Raw genomic sequence first — 15,597 nt, forward strand, 5'->3', positions numbered from 1 at the left:
AGCTGATCGATGCGCAGAGGTCAAACGGGTCAAGCGGCGCAATGGAGGAATGGTGTTGTAAGTGTCTTTATTATTATTTATATTGATTTATGTGTCGTTTTGTATTCATTTAACATCTGCTTATTTTCTGGCTTCTAATATCGTCTGTTTTCTTTCAGAATTACGTACGAATATACAGCTACAAACTGACTGTCTCGAACAATCGATCACTGCGCCGAATTAAGACGAGCACAGACAAAGACGCTGTAACAACATGGTACTGCGGATCGTCCATGGGTTTCTTGATGACTCCGACTCTGACTCAGACTTTCAAAAATCAACCCTGACTTTGATTTCAAATGTCGGCTCTGACCGACTCCGACTCCACAGCCGTAGCAGGTCTGCGGAGGCAATGGAGTCTTGGTGACCCCGACTCCGACTCTGGCTTTCAAAATCGACTCTGACTCTGACTCTGGTCAGAACTGTCGACTCCGACCGACTACAACTCCGACCACGGAACCCTAAAAGGTCTGCGGAGGGGATCGAATTTCGGTGACTGACTCAGACTCCAGCTTTTAAAATCGACTCTGACTCCGACTCGACGACTCAGGTCAGAACTGTCAACTCCGACCGACTTCATGACTCCGACTCCGCAGCCCTACTGGCAGCTATCACGCCAGGGAGCTGCAAATCATATGTTCCGTGGCAGTTTATGGCATTAAAGTCGATAATGCGGCTGAATCGCACTATGAAACACCCTTATTGGCTCCAAGAACCACGAAAGTTAGCGCATCACCACTGGAAAACGTGACAAGATATCGATTAATTGGCCCTGGATTTGGATAAATAACATGTTGATGATCATATTAGCACACATTTACACTATCATCTATCTCAAGGTTGCCCTCCAGGCGGCTCTAAACTATGTCAATTTCCCTATCTTCAACATGTAAATGCCCTCGGGCGTCCTCGTGGTGACGTAGGCATGGGAGTGCCAGGTTGGTAGGAACTAGACTTCGACGCCCCCTGGTCCTCTCCACATGCCTTCGACGACGACATCCTGCCCAGCGCCGCGGAGTTCCGGCAGCGTGGCTGGTCCCACCATTTGACGTTTCTGACGTATTTGACGTTTCTTTTGAAGAAGCTGCCTGCTCTGAATCAATCAAGGCTTCCGGTGCCGTCAGAGGCGTGCTCTCCGGTGCGCTCTTGACCATCGCTGCCTTGGCCTTCTTGGCCTGGTATTTGGCCCGCCACATCTTGGGCTGTATCCTTTGTTCACGCTCAGGGCGATCCTTAATCCTTACGTACGCCTCCTTGGCCTTCTGCCGCTTCTTTGCAAGGTAGGCCTCTCGAAGTACAGGGTTGGACTTTATGCGCTCACGACGCCTGCGGGTCCTTTCGGCGTCTGACATAGGCTTCTTCTTCTTAGCCATGGCCTGAAAAAGTAAATGTCATTGCAGTTACCTCACGTACATTAGAAATGAGAGCAGTCAACGCGCATTTCACACTTGCATGGAAGGACACAATATGTCCAGGAATGAATGAATGAAAGGATCGGCACTCGGAAATCGGTACAGATTTTTCTGCTCGTTTATCCGCCTGTTTCATGTTTTCCTCCAATGTTCATTCGTCCAGTCAATCCATTCATAAATAAGGATTTAGGTATGAATTTACTCAACTATTTTGCGAACAAAACTTGAAAGGTTTGATTAAACTTGATCATGTTATTCAAATTTGCCGCAGCGCCTACCAAAACAGAATCCCTACACGGTGGGGAGGGGATTCAGTTGGGCGCTGAAGCCCCCCCCCCTCCCCCAACTATCCTACGCCCCACCACCCTTGTGGCGCAGTTGGCAAATGCGTTCACGTTTGGTGTGGGAGGTCCTTGGATCAAAGCTGACCTCTGGCAGCGTTTTCCTCGGCCGGCTCCTACCCAGGAGATGGCAGTAACTGGGGAGTGTTCGCTCGGTCGTCGGGATTACCGCTGTGCCAGCCAGCGCCCCCGGCCGCAGGTGCACGGGCCTGATCCGCCTTTAAAGGGAGATAATGAGCTTTCTTTTTTCTTAAATAAAAATTACTCGACATCTATATATACTATTTCTACTGTAGTTTCTATAAAATATGAAAATTTCCTAGCACATTTTCGTATGTGAAAAAGGTTTTTATTTTTGCAAAAAAGAAGCAGTACTTGCAGTACTTGTAACACCCGCCGAAATGCGTTGTCCTTCTCTATAAAAAAGTCGCAGTATATGACGCTTTTGTTTCAAACAGCGACGCTTGGGTTTTTGTTTATGTTATCGCCTTGTCGTTGCTTGGTTGTAAGGATTCTAATTTGAATTAGAGTTAATTCGGTTTAGAATTAATTAGATTCTAATTCGGGGGTACATAGTGCCTACTCTTCTTTGTTTCCAAGCGCCACAAATGAACGGCATGCGCCAGAAACGCAGCCAAATCTTGCGATTGCGACTACGAAATTCATTATTTTGGCGTCAGAGCCTGAAGCGAAAAATACAAGCATATTTATTTCAAAAAGACTTCAGGTTTGTCGAACGGTGTTATGAGAATTTTGATAACAGTACTGCATAAGTTTTTCAGTGATGCCGCAAAAGTGTTGTATCTATCTTCTTTTATTGTGCAGTCGGCGGGACCGATTCAAAATTGAGTCGTTGCTACTAAAATAGCAGCATATGGCGTCAGATGATGAGCAGGAAAAATAGTTGCGTAAATTTAGACATAAACCACCCCCAAACATTGAATATCTTTTAAAGGCACTATAGACGACCATTAACTAACTAGATGTGATGAAGATCAAATGTAAGGAATACGCTCATTTTACAAAATTACATGCAAGTACCAAAAAGTGATGTAAGTACTTATTCAACGGTCATTTTCAGCGCTCCCCGCTAACGTGACTTCAAGTTGAGATATTTGCGGCAAGGTACCGAATTGAGCAAAATGGTTTTAATTTACATTATAACTTGTTGTGTTTTGTCAGAAAATGGTCCTAACTCAGATTTTGTGGAAAAAGGTCATTATCTCCCTTTAAACAGATCCTTCGGTCCGGTGACATGTCCCGAGGGCACGGCCTCGCTTCATGTCCCGGAGCAGCCCTCTGACCTGCCGGGCCCGAGAAATCGGGATAGCCCCAGCGTGCGCACCAGTGCGGTGCCACCTGGGGTGCGTGACAGGAAGCGTGCGGTCAAGGCTGTCCCGCGTAGCGGGTGCCGAAAACGATTCGTATCACTGCCGTTTATATAGTGTACTAACCCAGTATGAATGTGTGCTACTAACGACAAAAGCCCAGGTCGGACACCAAAAATATTTAAAAAAAAAAAACTATCCTACGCCCCTGTAAGAGTCACCGAAAGTGAGGGGCATGGGCGTCGACGCATTTGAGACCAACCAGACTAGTCGGACCACTTTTCGTGCTCCCAAAGAGCCGCCTCCCTCCCCTCTCAGCCGGTGCCGCCCCTTCAGCTGAATGTCACCCCAGCTATGAAGTTCCGCCCTCTCGCTCATGTGTGTGCCGCCGCTCGACTGTGTGCCGCCCCCTGAGCAAGAATTTGACCATCTTTTTTCGCGCGTCGACGCTCCTGGCGACGGGCGGCGGCCATGTGCCGGTGAGCAAATTCCGAGAAGCTTGGTATGTACAGTCGCCAGCACTTGCTACTAATCACCTCGTTTTTGCTCAGTAGTTTGAAGACCGATCAATTTTCAGTCGAGCAAGATACGTCAAACGATCGGTTTGGTCCTCCGATTTTCGAATATCTAACTTGTTTCTGTACACTGAAAAAAATAATGACACCTAAAAGGGGTGTTTTTTGAAGCGTACCAAAAACGCGCAGTTTTCTGGAGTCCGATTACACCCGGAATCAGACACTTTCTAGGGTATTATGACACTGGTTGAGGGTGTATTTTTATACCGTACGGCGTCAAATGATTCCCGGAATCATACGCCTTATGGAATAAAAGTACACCTCAAATCAGAGTCATAATACTCTAGGAAGTGTCTGATTCCGGGTGTAATCTGACTCCTGGAAACTGCGCGTTTTTGGTACGCTTCAAAAACACCCCTTTTAGGTGTCACTTCAGGGAGTAATCGGATTTTGAGGGTGTATTTTGATCCCACACGGTGTATGATTCCGGGAATCATTTGACGACATGTGGTATAAAATACACTCCCAACCAGAGTCAGATTACCTCGGGGGGTGTCTGATTCCGGGTGTAATCGGACTCCTGGAAACTGCGCGTTTTTGGTACGCTTCAAAAACACCCCTCGTAGGTGTCACCTCAACGGTGTCAAATGACTCTTGGGATGGTTTTTCTATATCGATACAGAGCCTGTTCCTGTTAGCGTCATACATCAGCTCAGAAAAACAGGTCGCCTGGGCCCTTATCTTGAGACCAATAGTATGGTACAACTAACCAACATACCCATGGGTATGTTCTGCTTCTGAAGCTTATAGGAACGATTAGCCAGACTGCAACGAGACATTAAATGTAGCTTACATGTGTCTTCGCCCTTGCAGCTACAATTTTATCTATTGACGATGACGTCTTCTTTTCAATCAGTCTTTATACCAGATATTGCCAAATGATTCTCGGAATCATACACCTTATGGGATCAAAATACACTGTCCAACAGAGTCATAATTGCAGTTGTTAACCACGTGACGCAAATTAACAATACATGCATGTCATTCTTTATTTTATATGCAACAATAAATTCCAAAACATTTGGGCACGAAATGTATGGCAAAATCTAATGAAAACTTATCGTAAGGCTCATGGGTCCGTGACTTCATTCACCGTAAGGAATTACTCACATTTCAACAATGTTCCATCACCCGGTGATTATTGCTACTTAGGTAGAGTTATTCTGCAGCTTAATGACATAAAAACTTACCTCAGTCTCCATGGTGCGTTGCTATCTTGTCCTACTTCAAAATTTCGCCGAGTGCAGCGCCTCGTTATTTAAATACGCATTTTGAGCAAACTACAAATAAAATCTGAAGTTTATCGTTAAAACACTATCACTTGAAGTAAATCTACACTTTAAACAACGTTTGGCGACATTACAAGCGCGTTAATTCAAATAAGTTCCTCTCCCCGCTCACACCACACGCACCCACGTGGGCACACTTCCGGCAACTGAAGTCAACGGCTTTCCTAACGGTTTTCCTGCAAGGTTGAGCTATTTCATCTTCGTGGCGGACCGGCATGGCTAGAACACAAATGACGTCACACGACAATGCAGCTTGCTGATTGGCCGGGCATTGACTCAAACCACTGGACCTGAGCTGTGGTTCGCACCAGGGTTACAGAGTCAGAGTCAGAACTCAGAGTCGGGTGGAGTTGACAGTTGTGGCCGGAGTCAGAGTCGGAGTCGACTTTGGAAGCCGGAGCTGGAGTCGGAGTCTGGGTCACCGAAAATCAATTGATACCGCAGCGTATCCGGACAAATCTTTGCATGGCATTTCTTCGTCGCGCAATTCTTCGTCCGCAAAACTTCGTCCGCGCATTTCTTCGTCCGCGCATTTCTTCGTCTCCGCCTTTCTTCGTCTTGCATTTCTTCGTCTCGCATTTCTTCGTCTCGCATTTCTGTGATTTAAGTGGTCCCTGTGTGTGTACCCAAGTGTTTCTCCCAAGTGTTTTAGTTGCGTTACGTCTAGGGGATTCGTAGATAAAATGTCTGCTGCCACACCGAGTGCTTTAATTACGTTACGTCTAGGGGATTCGTAGATAAAATGTCTGCTGCCACCCGCGATGATAGTTCACCCGGCCCACTGATCTCTGCCCAACACACCCGTCCCTCTGCCCCTCTGTACCATCCATCACACCATCACACAAAGACACGTACAGTGGGCTAAAATATATTCGAACAGGCCGAAAAGGGTAAACGTCAATAATTTAACAATTGCCTGGAGTCCTTAGAAGCTAAAAAGTAAACGTTGCCGAAAAAGGCGGACTCAGGCTGAGAATACCCGGTATATGTTACCGTGGTAGTAAATAAAAGTGGCCGAAATAGGGTGCTAAAAAACACATAACCGAACAATATGCCGAAGCACAAGGTTACCGAAAACAGAATGACCGAAACAGTGTCAAGACAGTGCCGAACAAGTATTCGGAACGGAATGGGCCGTAACAGTGCCGAACAAGTTGCCAAAACAGTGCCAAAAGTAATCGAAACAGAATGTCGAAACAGTGCCAAACCAAAATGGCAAAATCACCAAAGTGTAGAGCGCTTATTGGTCGCTCGATTATGTACCGAGCTCTTCGGTTGTTTGGGGCGGGTAAAGCTGAGCCTTGGCATCGGGGGAGTGTTTGTTGGTGGCTCCATCCGTAGGCCGTAGTCTTGCGCTCTGAAAAAGGGAGAAGTTAAACGGACACGATAACGCCGTGTAGTTTATCGGCCCGGTTCACCTCGTACGTACTATGGACCTGTGGAAAGTGCTAGGGGAAACTGTAAAACCTGTAAAGAATACTAGGGTAGCTTGGTGAATAGCCTGGGCCTGTTGTCGCCGGAATCAGTATCTGTAAATAGAGAACGTTAGTGGGGATGAGGTATGACCTCACCTTTGGTCGGCCGTGCCGACCAAAGGTGAGGTGACTTAAGACTTACATTGTTGGGTTGCTGGTGGAGCGTTCAGTCGAGTCGGAGCACTGCACAGTAGGCCGGACTGGAGCGAGAGTGACGCTGGCTTGGAGGTTAGCCCTTTTATACGCCTCCAGCAGCCGTTCTCGCATACATTATCGCTTGTTGTCAACCCACGCCTTCCTCGTTTATCTCGGTCTGACCTCGGTCTACCCTTCACCCGTCTGTCCCAACGTTGTTTTTTATCAGGGTTTGTCTGCTTCTAATCTGCATATCCGCCACCACACTACCGCGCTATTTTATGGTGCTATTGTCTACTTCTAATCTCCTTTACGCATACCCATCACTACAATATCCACCACCACAAACAGGTTGCACATTGTCATTGTGTTCTTCTCTCGTTGTTCCTTGGTCAGGGTCGGCTTCTCTGCTGCGGTGTGGCACAATGCTGTATGTGGCAAGTGAGGTCGACACACACACACACACACACATTACAAGGCAGCAGTGCATACAGTTTAACTAGACCGAAGCGCTATTTTTTCACATCCCTCCCTATTTTATAAAGATGCACGGACTTCCTCCTTTGGGGTCAAAAATCGTCGTTGCGCCGCTACGGGTCTCAAGTTGTCCAGTCTGTCCAGTCATGTCGTGCGCGGATGGGAAGTAAGGATAGCTACGAAGGATGCCTGGAGATATCCGGAAGAGAGCTCTATTCGCCAAAGTCCTATCCAGTGTTTGTTCCTTGCCCTTACATTCTTTCCATCTTTGGGTTACTCCTAATCACGGTTTGTACGCGACGCGATTGATATACCTTATATAATAAAGCCAATCTTAAGATCTTGTAGTCATTTAGTTGCCGATAGTGGATAGATCCTCTGCCACAAAAGATGCTAATCTGAATCATCCGGGAACCATATTCACCTTCTGTTGACCACTCTGCTGATTTTAGGACCGTCAAGGGAGGATAAGTTTTTGGGATACCCGTTGGAGTCAGACGTGAAGCAAATTTTCAGCTGCGCGACCACGCTGTGCCGACCGACCACGCTGTGCCTACCGACCGCTCTCAAGATTGCCACTTACTTCGGGGGCGAATGCGTCGAGGGGGTGTGATCGGTTGCCTCGGTTGTCACAGAGGCACTGTCTCCCGTCGTCGAGTGGTACTCTGAATCAAACCGAGAGAAAAAGGGCTACGAAGTGACTGCTGGGGATGAAGCCAACCTGTCGGCCGAGAGATCTGGACTCGGTGTGGACCCTATTGGGTATCCTTGATACCGCTGTTGAGCTGCCAGGACAGCCACCGGTGCCAGTACGAATACCTGAGGGCATCGAGAGGGGCCGGTTGATGTAAACCTCATGGCTATGTCGTGGGCTCAAGAGTCGAGACGGTTCTGAACCGAAGCGATCTGGTCTGCACACTCTAACGTTCATCATTGGTGATGACGTTATGGATCCTCATGGATCTCGTCTCAAGGCTTCTCAAGGCTGATACTCCAGCCCTCTGCAGTTTTAGAGCACCAACGAGCTCAAGGTTGATCGTTGTACTCACCTCGACTCAGAATATAGCCGACCGTCTGCTAGACTTTAGCAAGTGAGCACTTCCCGTCATCGTATCAAGGGGGTTCTTACACGGTAACGTCCATGGTTCGGCGTCGCCGACGTCGAGACCTCACTAGGCGGTGACTTTCTGGAGCCTCGGTCGGTGAGCCCATCAGGTCCTTCACACGGCGATGTAGCTTCCACATCGCTACGGACAACAGCATAACGGTCACCAAGTTCAACGTAAGTAACCCGGTGAATCCGGTGATCTGGCTCTGCGGGTTTGATATCCATCTGTAGGGATGATAAGGAGACAATTGATTTTGGAGTGCCTCATACTGCTGAATGGTTTTGTTAAAGGTTCTGAGCCTCATCGCATCTTTACCGATATCTGTGGTTTCAGTGAGATGGTTCAAGAAGGACGAGGTGTTTACGGGAGGCGTCAACATTGATGTGATATTACTCCAGAGACTCATGGTAAAGTTAAGCGAGAAAAGATCCACTATCGGTGCATCTGGCAGACTGATCTTAAATTGCCCCTTACCGTTGACGTAACTGGGAACCCTAATTGACCCGAGGGATGCTTCGCATCCCGGCTGTAAGCGGAACATACCGGTACCGGTCAGCTCATATTGCCCGGCGGGGTGGTGAGGAGGAGTACTCGTCCTGCTCTGGTTAGAGCAGCGGACCAGTAGCGTTCCTTTTGCTGCTCCATATAACCACACTCCCATACCAACGTGGCGAAACATCGGCCCATCGTGGTATTGCACCTGTGTCGGGCAGCTGGTTCCGGTCGGCTGGTCTGAAAACAGATCATACAAACAACGGCTTTCTTGAGATCGAGGCGACTGTACTGCTTCCTTGAGCGCACAAACCCTAGGGCTTTTCCCTTTACACTGTGCCTCGCGACGATTTGTCATGGTGAAGAAGTTGCCTGGACTGCCGGGCTGTGTCGTGAAAAAATCGGATCCTGATTTCTGAATGGCCAAATAAGGGGAGTCAAATCGGTAGGAAAAGAAGAGCTTCTCCGGGAACTTCGGGTGAACCACAGGCATTGCGATGGCTTCGTAGAGCTGATACCTACCAGACTCCTTGATGATTGGGATCGCCATGCAAAAATTGACCCCGCCCTCCGTTTGGTGGGTTTCCGTGGTTATGTAACGAAGGTAGGAATAATGGTCGTCTGTTTCATACAAAAGTTTCCATCCGACTGGAAGATGTTGTCCTAAGTTTAACAGGATATCTCTGAAGACCTTATCCTCCAGTAGTTCCCAGGCTAGAGCTCCTTCACCTGCTTGGGCAACAATGCGCTGTATGGTAAAAAGACCCTTTTGGGACTGGGCCAGACCCTCGCCGAATTAAGTCAGCCGCTATCACAAGTTCTAATCCTGCGGTAGCATGTGCCACTCCTATACTGAGCCGACTGTCCACGGTCTGAATTTGGCTTAGAGCGGCTGTCACCCCGTTAATTGAAGCTTTGATTCGAATGACTTCTTCTCCGTTGTGGAGAGTTTGTGAAGCTACAGTTTTAACATAACTGAACTGTTGGTCAACACGGTGAGATATATTTTCAGTTTGGTTGGCCAGTGAAGCGATTTGTGCCGACTGACTTTCAATGTCTCTCTCGGTACTAAATCCAAACAAATATTTTCCAACGTCACTTACGATGTTAACTAAGCCGCGACGTTGCCGGGCGTCATTCTCCCGGATAGTTCGTTTAACAGAATTGAGAGTTTGTTGGTAGGCGCTAAGGTCCTCTCTGAAGGCGGTGGAGAATTTCTTCCACGTGGCCGTCAATGCGTCTATCACTGGAACTTTGTCGGACTCGACCTGGCCCCTCACGGCTTGTAGATGCTGCTCTACCCGAGATATCTGTTCCAGGAGGGAGGTATGGGCTTGCTCATACGTCACCAAGCTGATGGTGGTGCAGATTGTCCAGTCAGAACCCGTGATTATGACTTCACCCAGGGGCTGGAAGTACACCCCGTGATGAAGTTGTATCTTCGCCTGGTTTTGGTCCCCTCCGACGTCTCGGGACAACAGCAGTAGCCAGACCAAATACACCAGCCGCCTAAAACAAAACGGGTAGGATCAATCGCTAGTGGATGAGTAGGGTCACTGGTCAGCATGGGTTAAGGGGAAAAACGTTGAGGTGCTTGACGCCTTCTGCTCGACCTTCGAGGAACGACCGGCGGTGAGGGAATCGTCATATAGTAGCCGTCATCATCAGGGGTTTCCGAATCAGCTGTCTCTAATGTCTCGGAACTATCTGAGCTCAGTCTATTGGTTCCTAAGGTCTCCAATACATTAGTCACTCCGCTGTCTGACCCTGTCCTGTCTGACCTTGTCAGAGGTCTGGTCCTTTCTGGTCGGGGCAGAGCTAGTCCAACCAAGTCTGTGTCCTGTTCGTCGTCCGGTCCTGACTCACTAACATCGCTACTATCGACTGAGGGAGCCTGATCCCTCCTGAATGTATGGACTTTCCTCAAGGCGTCCCGATACACAGATGAGACATGCTGGGGTTTGAGACGGTCACAATGCACTTTCTCTGGGGGATGCTTCGAGCCTGGTTTCCTTACCTCGTACGTGAGACCATTGTCGTGAAGTCCCACTACCACGTATCCAGGCTCCCATTTCTTTGTCAGTTTTGAAGCATCTCCTGGTTTGACGGCAGGACGATATAGGTAGACCAGATCTCCGAGCTCGTACTTCTTGTCTCGTGCTCGTCGGTTGTAGTAGTCTCGTTGGTATCGTCTCGCGGTCTTCTGGTTCTCGATCGTTTTGCTGATAGCGTCGTACTGCCGCTCCTTTAACTGGGTCACCAGGTCAGAAAGTTCTGCGGAATAGTCGGGTGGTTTTGATGCCAGCGCTTGTTCTATCGGCAACCTAAACTGTCTGCCGTACATCAGGAATGCTGGGCTCCAGCGGTTGCTGGTTTGGAACGTGGAGTTCACCGCGTACTGGGATGCACCCAGGAATACGTGCCATTCCCGCTGCGTTCGATCTAGCGCCGTGGCTAGCATGGTTTTCACAACTCCACACATCCGTTCTACGTTGGAGTTAGCTTGGCTGTGATAGGCAGAAATGAAAACATGTCGGACATCAAGTAACCGGTTGATTTCAGCAAGGAGCGACGCACGGTATTGGGGACCGTTGTCTGACACCAGGTAGTAGGGGATGCCGTATCGGAAAAAAGTTGCGACCAGGGCTTGGGCAACCGTTTCGGCTGTGGTGTCCTGTAGAGGAACGAGCTCCACGAACTTGGTGAAGGCGCACACGATCAAAAGGATCCAACGGTAACCTTGAGGGGTTTCGGGGAGAGGACCCATGATGTCGGTGTGAACCGTTTCCCATGGTCCATATGTGACTGGGGTCTTACCCAGAGGGGCATGGAGTGCCCGCCGGTTGCGTTTCGTGCTGTGGCATTTGACACAACTGTCACAGTAGGCTTTCACATCTGACGTCATCGAAGGCCAATAGAATTGTCTGCTCAGGTGTTCCTGTACAGCCCTTGCATGGTAATGGCCTGCCAAAGGATGGCTATGATGCTCTGCAATTAGCTGAGGGGTCATCTCACGGGGTACCACCACTCGTACTGGGTCAGCCTCCGTGGGTTGATAACATAGGATTCCCTCGCTATTCAAGTGATACGACGGTAGGTCACGCCAGAGGCGACGGTTGCCTCGGACTCGTTTCCCTTCCAACGTTTCAATCAATGGTATCCACAATGGGTCTGACCTTTGCAGTCTGGCGATCTCCGACAGATGGTTGTCCAGAGTTGACTCCGCCTCGGGAGAGGCTGCGCGCTGTGGAGTGACTCTGGGAGTTGTCGGAGGCGCTGCTACACGTGAGGTCTCCGAGAGGACGGATCCAGTCCTCCTGCGGGCCCCGGTGGGTCGACCAGAGGTTTTCGTTGTGGTTCGAGGTCCTGATGATGCAGCGGTCTGTTCGACGCCGTCTGCCGTGGCCTGGTCCCCGTCTTTCGAGGCCTGGTCCTCTGTTCCTGAAGTTGTCGAGAACAGGGCGGCTATACCGATGCCGATGTCAGGGTCGTCGAGGGTTAGTTCTCGCTGAAGATCCTTCCAGTCGTCCTGTACCGCTCCGCGAGAAAGAGAGTCAGCCACGACGTTCTTTGGACCAGGGACATATCGTATCGTCATGTTCAGACCTTGTAGTGCTAATTTCCACCGCTCCAGGCGGGTGTTTTGGACTCTACCTTTTTGGGCATGACTGAGGACATATTTGAGAGGGGCGTGATCGCTTTCCAGAACAAAGGATCGCCCATGTATGTAGTAATGGAATGCCTGAATACAAGAAACGATGGCCAACGCTTCTTTCTCAATAGTACTGTAATTTTTCTCTGCCTTGTTCAACGTACGTGAATAGAAGGCAATGGGACGCCTCTCACCTGTTTCTGTTTCCTGGCTGATCCATCCTCCCACACCTTTGTCACTTGCATCTGAAGCGACGATGAAGGGACGGTTAGGGGAGAAATCGGGATATGCCAGTACGTCGGAGTTGACCAGGGCATCTTTGAGAGCTTCAAATGCCGCGTTACACTCAGGGGTCCAGTTGAAGTGGATCCCTTTTCTCGTGAGAGCGTTAAGGGGTGTGGCAATTGTCGCGAAATTGGGGACATGTTTCCTAAAGTAAGAACACAATGCCACAAAGGATCTCACATCCTTCGCGTTCTGTGGGGTGGGATACCCCTTGATTGATCGAATCTTGGCAGGATTTGGAGCAACTCCACTTGGTCCGATATGTCGACCTAAGAACTTGAGACCCTCCGTTGAGAACAGATGCGTTTTTGAAGGTTTGAGTTTCAGGTTGTTCTCCCGTAACCGCTGAAGAACTCGTCGCCACGTTCCCAGATGATGCTCGAACGTTGGGCTGTACATGCACAGGTCGTCAATGAACAGAACCAGTCCTTCGTCGGCCAGGATATCGTCAAAGATTTCCATGCCAAGTCGTGCAAATGTGTATGGGCTCTCGGAGAGCCCCATGCTCAACACTCGAAATTCGAGCTTGTCCCATGGTAGGACAAAGGCGGTCTTGTGACGATCGCTTTCCTTGATGGGCACCTGATGGAAGGCGGCGGCCAAGTCAGACGAACTGAACCACTTCGGGTGGTTTTCACCTACCTTGGCCAGGAGTTCGTCTGGATTGGGAAGAGGAAACGTCCGCTTCTTGCTGATGGCGTTCAACTTTTGATAGTTGACACATAGTCGGAGGCTTTTGTCTGGTTTCTCCACCAGCACCACTGGTGAGCTGTATTCTGAATGACTTTTTTGAATCAATTTCTTGTCCAACATTTCCTGAATGATCTTCCTGACCTCAGGTTCTTGAGATTTCGGAATCCTGTAGGGTTGAGAAACGACTGGTTCGTCCGTCAGGGTCTTGATGTCATGCGTGATCCTGGTGCACAACCCCAAGGGATCGTGATCGAGGGCGAAGCAGTCTCGAAATTCCACCAGGAGGTTCTGGACTTGGGCTAGGTGGTTATCGTCCAGGTCTCCGTACTTGAATGCTGCTAGAAATTCTTTGTGATCCGATGGTTCCAAAGACGACCGTGTCTTCGTATCGCCTGAAGGGCTGGCTCTAGAGGGACACTCTTGTCTCTGTCTCACCTGTTGCACGGGAGGTCCTAGATGTGCTGTCACGACGGCGTGGTCCTGTGAAGCTGTGCCTGTCTCTTCACCAGGCGCTTCATCCGTGCTGGGGCTCAGCAGCTCAGAGAATGGTATGACTTGAGCCTGGGTGAGGAATCCCAGCGGCTCGTCGTTCCGGAACTTGTAACTCCGGGAGGTGTAGTTGGCGATTCCGATCATGAGTCCTTCGCCGATTCGGTCGGCTTCAATGATGCAGCGCAGGGGCTTGACTGGCTCGTCCGCATTCTGGTTGTGCGGATGGAACTCCCAGGAGTCCTGAGGAGACGATTCGATGCGTTGAATCGTGTCGGGGTTAACCTGTGCTCGGATAAAAGTAACCGAGTGAGGGCTGACATGCTGATGTCTGCCTACCGCTGCCACAGGTATGATGGGCGAGCACGGTTGTTGTTGCTGTGAATCAAACAAACGGACGGGGTGCCCTCTGACATGGAGCAAGAAGTTGGAAAGATCATGATGAATCTGGTGTCTGGGCTCGGCCAAGAAGTCTAGCCCTATGATGGCTTCATATGGTCTGAGGTTTCTGACTATATGAAACAAGTGGGTCACCGTTAGGCCAGGAGCGAGAGAGAAGGTTACTTCTCCACATCCGATCAGCTCTAGTGCTTGACCGGTGACGGATTTCAATGACAGATCTGAGGTCACGATGGGGTTGTCACTGAGGGTTTTGTACGCATCGAAGTCGAGAAGCGAGTGAGACGCTCCGCTGTCTATGAGCGCATATACCTCCTGGCTACGGGCGGATAAAACTGTTAACTGGTGGGTGGCTGAGGACTCCGGCCCTGCGAGTTTTTTGAGCAGCGGTTAGCCGTGTGTCCGGGTAGTTTGCAGCACGCACACACGATGTTCGTGCACTCTTCAGCTCTGTGGTTCTCGTTACAGAAGGGACATTGCGGCTGAGGGCAGTGGCGAATCAGGTGATTCGGACTGTTGCATCGGTAACATCTCGGCTTTGACTCGTACCTGGGCTGGTTTTCCAGCTGCTTGTCCATGAAAATCGGTTCGGAAGGGCCCATTCGGCTGGTTCTCTTCCTGGTTCCGACGAGTCTGGTAGGCTGGTCGCCGTCCTCGGCCTCCCTGTGCTGGGTTTCGAGCGCCTCCTCGACCACGGCCGGACTGGAATCGGGGCTGGTGGTTGTCGCTCCGGTCGCTGCTGTCATAAGATGCCTGACCTGCGTTGTCGCAATGATCTCCTAAGTCATTGAACATGGCGTTGATGGTTGACTTCCGGAAATACCTGGCGTTCACCTCTTCCATGTGAGCGGCGACACGGACAGCTTCCTCGAAGTCGCTGATCTGACGTTCTACTACAGGGCGACTCAGCATGGGTGGAAGGCCTGATATAAATTGTTCCAAGGCAATGCGGTTCAGAATGTTTTTCTGGGTGTCTCGCTGTTCAAGGGAACCGACATCGCTGGCTAACTCGGGGTATGCCAGTCGGGTCAAACGCAATTTCGTATGCGAATTCCTTACCGGAGTGTCTCGTCCCATTCGTGCAGAGTGCAGTCTATTCACCTGGGTGGTTGGGTTGGTCACTCCTCCATATTGTTCTAGTAGCGCCTGTTTACCCTGGTCCATGTGTACTGTGACGGACTTAGCCTATCACGCAAGCCTTCTAGGAACGGGATGACGTTGGTGTCTACTCGTAGAAATAGTAACGGCAGCAGTTCCTCATCCTGGATGTTGGTGATTTTTCTGAGGAGGTCCACTTTTTGAAGCCAATCACTGATCGCTTTGCCGTTATATTCCCCTTTGAACGAGAACAGGTGACGCAGAATAAAAGCGTCGGAATGACCGGTTCCCCGATCATCGGGATCTCTA

General features: G+C 49.7%; 1 long non-coding RNA gene across 1 annotated transcript; it reads right to left on the bottom strand.

The window, feature by feature from the left end:
- Nucleotides 1–5,838: 5,838 nt before the first annotated feature.
- LOC122393205 lies at nt 5,839–7,699 on the bottom strand. Its single transcript, XR_006258658.1, has 2 exons — nt 6,602–7,699; nt 5,839–6,341 (listed from the first exon to the last, which is right to left on the bottom strand). It is a non-coding gene; the product is annotated as an uncharacterized LOC122393205 (long non-coding RNA).
- Between the last annotated feature and the right edge of the window lie 7,898 nt (nt 7,700–15,597).

This window comes from Amphibalanus amphitrite, unplaced genomic scaffold, assembly GCF_019059575.1.
Source record: "Amphibalanus amphitrite isolate SeventyFive unplaced genomic scaffold, NRLGWU_Aamphi_draft 000523F_arrow, whole genome shotgun sequence".
NCBI lineage: Eukaryota > Metazoa > Arthropoda > Thecostraca > Balanomorpha > Balanidae > Amphibalanus > Amphibalanus amphitrite.